The sequence below is a fragment of the Gracilinanus agilis genome, chromosome 4 (genome assembly GCF_016433145.1).
Source record: "Gracilinanus agilis isolate LMUSP501 chromosome 4, AgileGrace, whole genome shotgun sequence".
NCBI classification, from domain to species: Eukaryota; Metazoa; Chordata; class Mammalia; order Didelphimorphia; family Didelphidae; genus Gracilinanus; species Gracilinanus agilis.
This window is the reverse complement of record NC_058133.1, coordinates 111,181,749-111,195,563: the sequence shown is the minus strand read 5'-3', so window position 1 is coordinate 111,195,563 and position 13,815 is coordinate 111,181,749.

The window sequence follows — 13,815 nt, the reverse complement described above, 5'->3', positions numbered from 1 at the left end:
GGTCTCAGGATCACATAAGCAGTTAGTACAGAGTTCTGAGGCCCAGAAATAGGCAGCCAGGGAAAGCCAGAGAACTTCCTTCCCTGAAGAGACTCTCCCCTCTCCAATATGGTTTGGGGCTTAAACTGCCTTCAGGAAGAGATGGCAGCCCTTTCTGTCCAAGATTTATAAGATTCACTGAGTAATAAGCCTTTAAAGACTGCCACGGAGGACTGACCATCAAGATCTTCAGAGTTTGACTCCCACTAGAAAGTCAGGGAAGCCCCCCATCTCTCACTCCCATGTAATCTCATCTCCCACAGGAAGAGGGAATCTCTGCCCTTGGGCCACTGGACATCACTGATCCCTTCCCTGAACTGAATGCCACTGATTGAAAAGCCTTGGACTTATGGGAGGACCCAGTTCCCCAGGGGGGGCAAAGGATAGGCAAAAGAAGAAGAAAGGGAACAAACATTTATTAAACTCCTACAATGTACCAAGCACTGTGCTAAGTGCTCTACACATATTTTATTTGATCCTCACAAGAACCCTGGGAGATAGGTGCTGTTATTACTCCATCTTACAGTTGAGGAATTGGAGACACAAAGACGTTGTGGCTTACTGAGGGTCACACAGCTCCCAAATCCCTGAAGTCAAATTTGAACTCAGATCTTCTTGACTCCAGATCCAGCCATGCCACCTAGTGGTGATAACTGGTAAACACATAAAAACAGAATTAACACCATTTTTTTAAAATGGGGGTGCAGTGAATAGAGTGCCCAGCCTAGAGACTGAAAGATCTGAGTTCAAATCCACCCTCATCACCTAGCTGTGTGACCCTAAGCAAGTCATTTAATGCTGTTTGCCTCAGTTTTTTCCTCTGTAAAATAAGCTGGAGAAATGGCAAACCATTCTGGTATCTTTGTAAAGAAACACTACTCCCCTCCCAAAAAAGGGGTCAAGAAGAGTTGGGTGACTGAAAATGACTAAACGACAACAAAAAAAAACAAAGAAATTTAATAGTAAGTGAAATTTTGCATGGTGCAGACCACATATGGGGACAAAATGGGACCCATCAAGAAAGGCTTCCCCAAAATGGTGATCTTTGAAGCAGGGACCAGAAGGAAGAGCCAAGAATTCATTCACTCTTTGAGTCTGAGTTGGTTGAAAGGAGATTTGTAGTAGAGTGAAGTGAGTGTGATGGGAGAGGACTGCTTTGATCTACAACCAATCCAGATTCCTATGATAACCCTTCTCAGCCTAGGAAGAAGCCAAGAGTCATCCCTACATTCCTTATAAGACCAATGTCTTTGCTGTGAGGTCAACGTGCCAGCCCAATGGCTAATCACAATCTATCAAGATGGCAGCAGATAAGCAGAAACTTATGGGCAAAAATGGACAAGAAGAAGCACAGAATAGAATTAATCCTCCCACTGACAGACCTTTCCCAAGAGCAGATGATCCCTAAATATTTGACTTTCCATATAACTGAAGCCCTGGGTTCGAATCCCACCTCAGATATTTTGCAGATAAGTGACCTTGGGTCATCTATAAAACAAGGAGGTTGGACTTGATAACCTTTAAGGTCCTTTCATCCTCTATGGTCCTACTTTAATGGGGCCCTGGATAAAGAAGCCCCATTCATCCTCTGAGCAGGAACACTCTGTTCTGCCTGCTGCTAACCCAGGTGGAAAAGACCAAGGAGCTTGCTTTTTGTAATGAAAGGGCCTTATTCCCTAATTTAGACCATACTCAGTTCCAGTCTCTTAACCATGTAGTGAGGAAATAGATTTTTAATTGGCTCTTAAACTGGAACAGAAGTGTACTCAAAAGTCACTAACCAACCAAAACAAGACTCTTTTTCTTTCTTGCCTAGCTATGTTCAAGAGAGGAAATAAAGAATGATGTAAGCCTTTGGTGGAAAGAGAAGATCCAGACTCTTATCTCTCCACCTAGGGCTTCCACCGTGTGACCCATTGAGCATACCGCCATGTTGTTTCTGTCCCCACAATGTCCATTCTTCCCGCTTTTAGATGGAGTATTAGGGTTGGAAAGTTTGGAATAACAAGTTCCAGAAATCCAGGATCCAGATGCTGAATTTGAGGTTCACGAACCAGCTCAGCAGTGGATTTCCTCCCTAATCACCCCCAAACCCTTCCTGCCCACCCTGAAGGGAAGATGGCAGAACCTACAGGCAAGGAAGCAACTCAGTACATGGGCTATTCCAAATCTGGAAGTGAACTTAACAGAGCAAGCGATTTGTAAGAATTGCTTTGAGTTCACTCTGTCCAGATAGAGTGATTGCAGGGAGAATGTGCCCTTAGGTTTAAGGAAGAAATATTTTGCAATATCTCATCTCTTCACAGTTAGCCTTGATTGATATTCATTATAAACTTGTAAAAGCTGATTAGTATTCACTGGTTAAATAAAACCAAGGAGCTAATCATCACTGGAAAGAAGATACCAGAATGGGGGATCAAGGCAAAAGCATTAGAGAAGGCACCTAACCCCTCAGGGGTATCCCAGAACCATGAGAGAAAAATGTTGCTAGACTTCCACAAGGAGATCTGACTTTTCTATGAAAGTGGGAGTTTGAAATTTTTCTAAAAAAAAATAATAAAATATTTAAATCAAAAAAAGAAAAAAAAAAGAAAGTGGGAGTTTGAATAAGGTTTCCCACAATACAAAGAGGCCACAGGATGAGGCAAGTCTCAATTGTGAAATTGCTTTATATATCAAAAATTCAAAAACCAACCTTAAAGCTTCCTTCATGTTTCCCTTTTCTTTCCATTAACACAGACAGAGAAGTGGCAACATAGGGACATCGGAAGTGAGAAGAATGATCAGGCAGCAATAGTTGGGTGGGAAGGAACTCTAGCACAGGCTAAGTGGATTTGGAACCTTCTGAAAGAATCCCTGAGGTGTACTTAGAAGAAGAAATTTGGGGGAGCCAATCCTTACTTGTTTCTGAATACATTCCCAAGAATCAAAGAATGCTACAAAGCTGAAAAGTGTAGGAAAGATCACACAATCCAATTCATCTAATTTGCAGATCACAGATAAAGCACTTACTAGGTTTGGGGTCAAAAAGACGTGGGTCTAAATCCTATCTCAGACTTTTGCTATGTCTGAGACTCTGAGGAATCACTCTTTGGGCCTTTGTTTTCATATCCATAAACTGAGGGTATAAACTCTATGACCTCCAACTCCTCTTCCAGTCCTAAAATCTCTGCTCTACAGCTGATGAAAATGAGACCCAGACAGAGGTTTAAGGCCCCATATCTATTTAGGGGCAGAGCAGGGACTCCTCTTACTCTTTAATTCAGGATTCTTTCCATTATGTATCAAGTCCCACGCTTCCCAAACTTTGGAAGTTGATAGGAAAGGAGTTGGAGGAAATAGAAAGGGAAGGGAAGAACCCTGAACAGTGTGATGCTAGAACTATGTGAGGAACAAAGCCTTGGGCAGTGCCAAATGAAGCTATGTCTAGCTTGTCATGGTCTGGGAAACTTTCTACAGACACAGCTTAGGGCAGTCATTAGTCATGTATTAATTTTCTTAAAAACCCTTACCTTCTGTCTTAGAATCAATATTGGGTCCAAGGCAGAAGACTGGTAAGGGCTAGGTAATGGGGGTTAAGTGACTGGCTCAGGGTCACACAGCGAGGAAGTGTCTGAGGTTAGATTTGAACCCATCTCCCTGCCTGGCTCTCCATCCACTGAGCCACTTTTGTTCTGATCTCCTCTAGGTTTCAGGAGATAGGGGGGAAAAAAAAAAACAACACCAAAAAACAAGACACCATCCCTGCCCTCCAGCCATTGGTGACAACATCCGTGACTCCTACATAAATAGCAACTTGTTCAAAGGAATGAGTGGGAGTGTCAGGTGTACAAGAACCAAAAAGTTCTGGCAAGGAGTCTCTTTTATTACTCATTTGGTGAATTCCAAATTGCATTTGATGAATTCTTCTTCCAGAAAATAAATGCCCAAAGGTGAATCCCAACCTCTGAAAACTGGCAACCTCTTTGGAAAAGCAATTGACTGATCAAATGATAAGCATTTATGAAGTGCTAATTATGGTTGGAGTAGACGGCCTCTAAGACCCCTTCTAGCTCTAAATTTGTGATCCTATAACACTTTACACCCAGCATCATACTAGGCACTGTGGATCCAGCAACAAAAGGGAAACAATCCATTCCTTCAAGTAGCTTACCTGGTTGCTTGTAAGTATATATAAATAGGGGCGGCTAGGAACACAGTGGATAGGTACAGTGTCAGGAAGACTTGGGTTCAAATATGACCTCAGACACTTCCTAGCCATATGATCCTGGGCAAGTCACTTAACCCAGATTGCCTAGTCCTTGACACTCTTCTATCTTAGAATTGATATTAAGACAGAGTAAAGGTTTAGAGGGGGAAAAAAAGAAGTAAATACAAAAATACAAGACAAAAATAAGGTAATGTTGGCAGTTGGCAGACTCAGAAAAGGCCTCATTGGACAACAGCATTTGATCTCATTTTTGAAGGAAACTAGACATTCTAAGAGACAGCTATGTGGAGTAGTAAATGGAGCACTGGGTTTGGAATCAGGAAAACCCATTTTCCTGAGTTCAAATGTGACTTTTTAGTCTGATGACATGGAATCTAGAGACCCCAAACTTGTAGCCTAGTAAGATCTGATGAACCCCAAGTTTTAGGACTAGCTTATAAGTTGGAGACCCCAAAGCTTGTACTTGTTCCCTGTTCCCTTGAGAATCTACCCTGAAGGGAATCTCAGATTAGCAGTTCCAGACTGAATAATGGACCCTAGGGTAAACCTAAAACTTGGGGTTCATCAGATCTTACTAGGCTACAAGTTTGGGGTCTCTAGATTCCATGTCAATAGGACATTTCCCAGCTGGGTGACCGATGGCAAGTCACTTCTTCCTGTTTGCCCCACTTTAGTCATCCATCAAATAAATGAGCTGGAGAAAGGAATGCAAATCACTCTGGTATCTTTGCCAAGAAAATCCCAAAGGGGATCACAAAGAGTCAGGCACAACTGCAATAACTCCACAACATGGTGCCTGGTATTTTTATTTATTTTGTTAAACATTTCCCAATTATATTTTAATCTGGTCCAGGCTATACTCTGGAGTTTTACTAGCTGCAAGGTGGGGGAGTGGGGAGCACTTTGACATTCTAAAGTCCAATCCCCTAATTTTACAGATAAAGAAATTGAAATCAAGAGGAGTAAAGTGACTTGCCCAGTGACATAAGGATTCAAGGAGAGCAAGAACTCAAACCCAAGTCCACTGACTCCAAATCCATTTCTCTCTTTTTTTCCTTTGGCACCACCCATTGTGAGAGCTGTATTTGGAAGATTGGTATAATAATAAAAACTGTAAATACCAGGCCTAGAGATGGGAGGTCCTGGGTTCAAATGTGACCTCAGACATTTCCTAGCTCGGTGACCCTGGGCAAGTCACTTAACCTCCTCCCATTGTCCAGCCCTTACCACTCTTCTGCCTTGGAACCAATACACGGTATTGATTTTAAGATGGAAGGTAAGGGTTAAAAAAAAAAGAAAAAGAAAAGAAATAATTGCAAATAGCTAATACTTGTATAGAACTTAAATGTTTAGAAAGTGTTTTACATTTATTACCTTCTTTGATTGGCTCCTCATAACAATCCTGGGAAGTAGGTGCTATTATTTTCCTCCATTTATAGTTGTGGAAACAGAGGCAGCTGTTAAATCCTTGGCCCAGAGTCATACAGTTAGTAAGTGACTCAGGGAGGATTTGAACACAGCAGTTCTTTACAGGTGGGTGACCTCGGTCCTGGTGATTCGCATTTATAAAACTGGAGTCCTAAGTCTCAAGGCCAATGAAATAACCCCCGATGCAGTAAGCACAGGCAGCTTCCACCCCATCCATGCAGGCAAGCAAAGCCTGATGGTCTTCATCTGGGGATGGCCCCTCAGGGCTAGAGTTTCTTCTTCCTGTCAAATGAGAGAAACTCACCTTCCTGGGGTGAGAAAATGATGCAATCCCCACCAAAGGTTATCAGGTCACCAAAGGGTTATCAGTCTAAACCTCCCAAATGCAGGGGGCTGTGACTAATCTGGTAGTAAAACCACGAAGGCATTTATTAATTTTTTTTGGCTCACTAAAGGCCTTTTTTCTCTCGTCTTAGAGGGTCTAATCAATGAGAGGGATGGGTAGAAAAGAAAGAAGAAGCCTTTCCCAGAACCAAGAACATTCAGTCTTTCCTTCCAGTCCGTGGGGGTGGGGGCAGCCCATCCCATTTGACTATTTAGGAAACCCCTTCATGGAGGTCGCCATATTAATACAAGCTCCCTACTATTCAGGACAGACACTAGTTTGAGCCGCTCTGCCCTAACCCAGCTGCAAAGAAAGACAAAGGGGGAATCCCTCTGGGGAATCTTGTTCCTTGCCTTGACAGACATAGGCCGGGAGGAAAATCCTGTCTTGCTACATGACTCCTGAATCATTACTTTCCCCGCCAGCTATTTCCAAGACTTCTCACCCTCACGTGAGTTACACTCCCTTCACAGGTCACAGGAGGCTTCTGAAGACTCAACCTACTTACTGCTTAGAAAAAAAGTTCCAGATAATAAGTAAGCCGTGCCTTGCCTAAAAGTGAGTGAATGAATGGGAAGAAAAAAGAAGAAGAAGCAGCAGAAGCAAAGATGGTCCCTGTCCTCAAGAAGCTTACATTCTAAGAGGGGGAAACAGCACATCGAGATGAGTGATGGCCAGGGAGGAGATCTGGGGTTTGGAAAGTTACAAAAATGTTGAATGGAGCTATAGAGGAGTAGACTGACATATCTTGTCCATCTGAGTTCAAATCCTACTTCTGCTACAAGGTCACTGAACTATCCTGGGTCTGCATTCCTCATCTTTAAAAGGAGAGAAAGCCTAGAAAGCTCCTTCTGGCTCCAAATGATGATCCCATGTCCCAGGAGCAATGGCAACATCGATTTCATTATGGTTCTAAAACAGGAAAGTGATGAGGAGTTAGGTCCACTCTTGAAGCCCCCAAACAGATCCTCTGTCAAGTTGTTCAGAATTGCAGATTTGGTCAAAGAGTAGGGTCTCCAGTGGTCAGACAGAACCAGTCTGTTTGATTTGGTCTATTTGGTCCCTTTTCTGCTAAAAAAAAATGCTTGTGGCCCCAAATACAGGCTGCTAGCTAATCTTAAAAGTCATTTGTCAAAGAATTCAGGGTTGGAAGGGATCTCAGCTTCTGGTCCAAAAAAGACAACCTCGAAAGAGCTCCTTCTACAAACTAACCAGCAGGGTGTTATCCAACCTCTACCTGAAGCCCTATAATGAGGAGGAAGGTCCAAACACTAGAACCCAAGGAAAGCCATTCCAAAATGGAAGCTCCTTTCTGATATCAGCATATCAGCCTCCACTGTCCTCTTCATTGCCTCTTTGACCTAATACTCCAAGCTCTGACTTCTGAGGCCAACCAGAACAAATCTGATTTTTCTTCCACATGACAGACTTTCAAAGTCTTGAAGAGGGCTGCCATGTCCTTCTAGGGGTTCTCTTCTCCAGGTTAGCCATCCATAATGCCTATAATCAATTCTTATGCAGCAGGAAGTCAAGGCCATTTGTCTTCCTCTGGGATCTCTCTAGCTCCCAAAACTATTGCCTTCTTTTCCCTAGAAGCTACAGCTCACTTCTCATTGTTGTTTAGTTTTAGTCATGTCCATTTCTTTGTTATCCCTTTTGAGGTGCTTTTGGTGTAGATAAAGGAGTAGTTTTCAAGTTTCTTCTCCAGTTCATTTTATGGATGAGGAAACTGAGGCAAATAGTGTTAAGTAGCTTGCTCAGGGTCACACTGTAAGTGTCTGAGGCCAGATTTGAACTCTGGAAGATGAATCTTCCTGACACCAGGCCCAGCATCCTACCGTAATGCAGCTCAAAATTGGTTTAGCTATTAAAAAAAAAGGTATAAAGTATTTTTTAAGAGCTACTGTTACTTATAAAATGAAATAAATATAAATGACTGGAAGATATAACCAATATACGATCTTAGTTGGGGGAAAGGAAAGCTTTATTTGTTGATCATACAGCACATAAAGTCCTTCATTTAACAATCACTGTATAGTTGTGAATGAGCACTGTATCTGGACCCAGGAGACCTAGGTTTTAATCCTAGCTCTATTATATACTATCAATGTGGCCCTAGGCAAAATATCTGACTTCTCTGAGTTTCAGTTTCCTCACCTGTGAAATGGGGATAATAATAACTTCATCACCAGCCCTTATAGAGTTATTGTGGAGAAAGAGTTTGGTAAACCTCAAAGTGCTGATGTGTGTATTATTATTATTACTGTTCAGAATGACTTAAAAAGCAAATACTCCTGAGAGAGGTAATAAGCTGACTTAAATATACACTGAGGCATGAATGACTGATATCAGCTCCTCTCCTGAGTACTGGGAAGCATGAGTATCCTGAGTGTCTTTGTGTCCTGGTGTGTGGGTGCCTCACAGGGGAAGTTGAGCCACCATATTGCCAGCTATTGACTAATTTTTTCTGGCATCCGTACCACTAGGAGAAAGAACTTTTCTTACTGGTATCGAGTAAGGGCTAAGGCTAGAGATAAGGCTAGGACTAGGGAACAGAGTTGGACTAGTTACCATAAACACATCAGAACACAGAGCAAAGACATCTGGATCCCTACTGGAGTTCCCCTTCTCCTGCAACCAATTTCTTACAGTCACAAGGGCCCCATAATTATTCCTGGGACCCCAATAATACAAAATTCCTACATACACAGGTCCTAAGCTGGGAAACCTAGTCTTTTCCAGGCTCAGGGAAAAAGCCATCAGCTACTTTAGCATCAGCTGAAGTATCAGAGACTAAAAAGACAAAGAGAAGATAAACTAACTAAGGTCTATGACCTTTTAGAGATGAAGGAAATAAATAGGAAGGAATAGCTCCAGAGATCAAGTGCTCATTGGCCCATCTGGTTGGTGATCTAAGACAGAAGGTAGTGGGTTTTGTTTAAAAAAATGCAAATACCCTAGGGAAGGTAAAACAGGCCTCTCATTGCTAGATGTGAATCAGCTTAGTAAGTAAGACTGCTTTTCTATAGACACCTCCCAGATCTGAAGGAGCTGGATATTTGCTATAATAAAAGGGCTAATTTTCAAAATGGAGTACTTGAAAGAGGGCAAGTTTGCAATATGGTAGCAAAGGAAAGTGATAAATGTTGGAGGGGATGTGGCAAAATTGTGACACTAATACACTGCTGGTGGAGTCATGAATTGGTCCAACCATTCTGAAGGGCAATTTGGAATTATGCACAAAGGGCTTTAAAAGATTGACTGCCTGTTGATCCAGCCACACCACTGCTGGGTTTGTACCCCAAAGAGATCATAAGGAAAAAGACTTGTACAAAAATATTTATAGCCGTGCTCTTTGTGGTGGCAAAAAATTGGAAAATGAAAGAATGTTCTTCGATTGGGGAATGACTACATATATTATGCTGAAAGGAATAATAAACTGGAGGAATTCCATGTGAACTGGTATGCCCTCCAGGAATTGATACAGAGCAAAAGGAGCAGAACCAGGCGAACCTTATACACAAAGACTGATACATTGTGGCACAATCAAACATAATGGACTTCTCTACTAGCAGCAATGCAATGATCCAGGACAATTCTGAAGGACTTATGAGAAAGAACGATATCCACATTCAGAGAAAGAACTGTGGGAGCAGAAACACAGAAGAAAAACATATGACCAATCACGTAGTGCAATAGGGATATGATTAGGATTCTGATGTTTAAAAATCACTCTACTGCAAATATGAATAACATGGAAATAGGTTTTGAACAATGATACATATATAACCTGGTGAAACTGCTTGTCAGCTCTGGGTGGGGGGGAAGGAAAGAGCAGGGGAGAGAGGGGGGATCATGAATCATGTAACAATGGCAAAATATTCTAAAATGAAAAAAAGAACCATAGTGGTGGGAAAAAAAAGGAAAAGAAAGAGGATAAGTTTGATGGGAAGGAGGCACTTTGATGTAGGATTTTGGCAGCCAGAGGAACATGAGAATACAAGATGCCTGGAAGATGGAGGAGAGGCAATTCCAGGAGAAGAGAAAGATTGACATGGAAAGAGGGATAAGACAACCATCAGGTACAGAACAATTCTGTCCAAACCCAACCTGGTGGGAGGGAGAGCTCCAAAGCAGAGTGACCAGAACCCTAGTCACTCTGCCTAGAAGGCTATTATTCAAGGGATTTTCCTCCTCTGTTCCAGGAAGGTCTCACACCCTGTGAGAATTGAATAAAGTTGTTGAAATGGGGTTTGATTTCTTGGCCTTGCCTCCTGCTAGAGTTGCAGCCTAATTCAGTCTTTCTTCCAGCTAAGAATTCCTCAAATAGAAAGCAGATGATAATAACTGCTAACATTTATAGAGCACATACTATGAGCTAAGCACTTTGTAATTATTATCTCCTTTGATCCTCACAACAACCTGGGAAAGTGACCACTACTTTTATCCCTATTTTATAAATAAGGGAACTGAAGTAGACAGGCTCAATTTGAGCTCAGGTCAGATTCGAATCCTTACTCTGGTTCTGACACTCTATGCCATGGACCACCTATCTGTCTTTAGAAACTAGAAGAGATCTGAAGTTTATCTAGTGACCCATCTAAACTCCACTGAAATCCCACAAGAAAGCTTTCAGGAGTTCTGATTCTATTTACCACCATCCATTCTACTTTATAACCCTTTACATGACCAAAAAGAAACTAGGAAAATACCAGTAAGCACAGAATCTCTAGGTAGACCTCAGCCTGGGGACCTTTCTTCATCTTCCTTCTGCCTCCAGCAATCCAAGCAGTGGAGCCCAGGGAGCGATGGCTCATTGGGTTTGGGAACAAGAAGACTCAAGTTCTCATCCTGCCTCACACATTAACTAGCTGTGTCAATCTGGGCAAAATGAGGACGATGGCAGCACCTTCCTCCCAGGCTTGTTGTGAGGGCCACGTGAGGTACCAGTTGGAAAACTTTGGTAAACCTTAGTGAATTATAAAAAATGATAGCTGCCATTATGAGAAAGGAGGCAAGAGATCCTTTATAAAGCTTTGGCTTTGAGCCCCTCGCCTGAATCAGAACCCAACTCCATCAGATGAAATCACATCAGCCACAGTGGAAGGTGGAGCTTTGACGAGGGGACTTTTACTTTGGGGAAAGTTCTACTAATGAACCATATTGAGTTTCAGAGTTGTTCATCCTTCACGGGTTGTCAAGGCTTGGGGGTTTTCTCTCTGGGCACCTGTCAAGTGTACGTAAATGTGATTTTTTTCCCCTTCGCTGCCACTGTCGTGGTGGCTGTTTTGGCCCTAAATGTGCAGGTGGGGTTCCAGGCTGGGGTGGATATTCAGAATGTTTGAATATCTGTGGCAAAGGAGAGGAAGGAGCAAAACAACTTGGGGGGGGAAACACCTCAGAGATTATCCAGTCCAAACTATTCCTAAACAAGAATCCTCCCTATAGCATCATCATCCAGCCTTGGCTTCAAAATATCTAGGGAGGAAGAAATCCAGTGCCTCCTGAAGCAGCTTCTTCCATATTTGGATAGTTTAGTGGAACCTCGATGGTACAGGAGATAGAGAGCTGGACTTGGAGTCAAGAAGAATTGAGTTCAGATCTAGCTCAGACACTTACTAGCTATGCAATAGAACCTACCTCCCAGGGTTGTTATGAGAATAAAATGATATAATATTTGTAAAGTGCTTTGCAAACCTTAAAGCGCTATATTTTGTTGTTGTTCAGTCATTTTGACCCCATTTTGGTTTAAAAAAAAAAAACTTATGTTCCTTCTTCAGATCAATACTATGTATTGGTTCCAAGGCAGAAGAGCCATATGGACTGGGCAATGAGGGTTAGGTGACTTGTCCAGGGCCACTCAACTAGCAAGTATCTAAGGCCAGAGTTTTGAACACAGGACCTTGCATCTCTATGCCTGGCTCTTTTTTCTTTTTTTCTTTTTTTAACCCTTACTTTCTGTCTTGGAATCAATCGATTAATTGTAAGGTAAGTGCTAGGCAATGGGGATTAAGTGACTTGCCCAGGGTCACACAGCTAAGAAGTGTCTGAGGGCAGATTTGAACCTAGGACATCCCATCTCTAGGCTTGGCTCTTAATCCACTGAGCCACTTAGCTGACCCTTTTGGGGGATTTTCTTGGCAAAGATACTAGAGTGGCTTTACCATTTCCTTCTCTAGCTCATTTGAAAAAAAAAAAACACCAAAAAACAACCAATCCTTACTTTCTGTCTTGGAATTGATACTAAATATCATTTCCAAGACAGAAGATTAGTAAGGGCTAGGCATTTAGAATTAAGCAACTTGCTTAGGATCACACAGTGAGGAAGTATCTAGCTTTGAGCCCAAGACCTCATGGCTCCAGGCCTGGCTCTTTATCCCCTGAGCTACCCAGAAACAGAGGCAAAGAAAGTTAAGTGATTTGCTCAGAGTTATAAAGTTAGGCAGTGCCCAAGGTCAAATTTGAACTCAGGTCTTCCTGACTCCAGGCTTAGTGCTGTATCCATGCATTGTACTACCTAGCTGCCCAAACGCACTATATTAATGCTAGCTATTATTATTCTTTGCTTCAAACCATTGAATATCACCATCCATCAGGTTTTTCCTGGATGCCAAGAAAAGGTTCAGGACAAGGAGTTGTTATTTAATGCAAAATACCAAGCAGAACTTTCTTTGATTTGGTAGTGAAGATAAAGATGCCAGTGTCTTTCCTACCTTGATTCATGAACCCTCTTGAAATCTGACCACAGCATCCATCGGTGCCAAGTTAGGAGCTTCAGCACTAAGACCAGTAATTCCATCAGCGTGAGTCCTCTCCCCAATCAGTGCAGGTCATGAACCTTCTATAATTTTGCACATTGTCCAAGGGTGGTTGGGACTGAAAAATCCAATACCCTATTGCCAACCGAGCTTCTCCATTTTACAAATGGGGCTGATAATACCTACATCATAGGACTATGACAAGGTCACAAACCTGGAAGAGAAACTTAAAGGTCATATAGTCCGATCCCTTTGTTTTACAGACAAGGAAACTGAGGATCAGCGAGATGAGGTTGAATATCTCTAGTCACCTAGGTACTAAGTTATAGAACCAAGAGTCAAGCCTGGGTCCCCTCACCCTAGATCTTGGGCACAAAACTTTATCATCTAGGAGATACCAGCTATCTTTCAAATGAGATCATGTATGAACTCATCTAGGCTGGTCTTCTAAATACATGCAATCTATCCCAAGACCTGAACCCTTTCCAGCAAGATAAAACACGCAGAGCTTGCCCTTCACTGGAATAAGTCTTGTGAGCCCAGAGATGCCTCTTTGGTGAGCCACTGCAGAGGAGGGCAAAGAAAGTCTAGAAATGTGCATTTAGGATGGTGAGAAGACTAGAAACCAGATCCTAAGAGGCTCCATTGAAGGCACTGGGGAAGTTGAGACAAGAAGAAAGAAAATGTGAAGGGAACATGATAGCTGTCTTCAAACTTTAAAAGGCAATCATGTGACCAAAAAAAATTGGAATTGTTTTGCAGAGACCGAGAGCAGAAGTTCTTGACTTAGAGGTTACGAATTTTCCTGTTTAACATATATTGATAAACGTATTTCAGCATAATTAATTTCCTCTATAATCCTGTGTGTTTTATCTTATGAAATTGAGAACATTATTCTGAGAAAGGGTCCTTGAAATAAAAAAAAGTTAAGATTTCCTGCCGCAGAGGACAGATACTTGTGATGTCAATTTACTAGATGAGGAAAAAGGCAAATA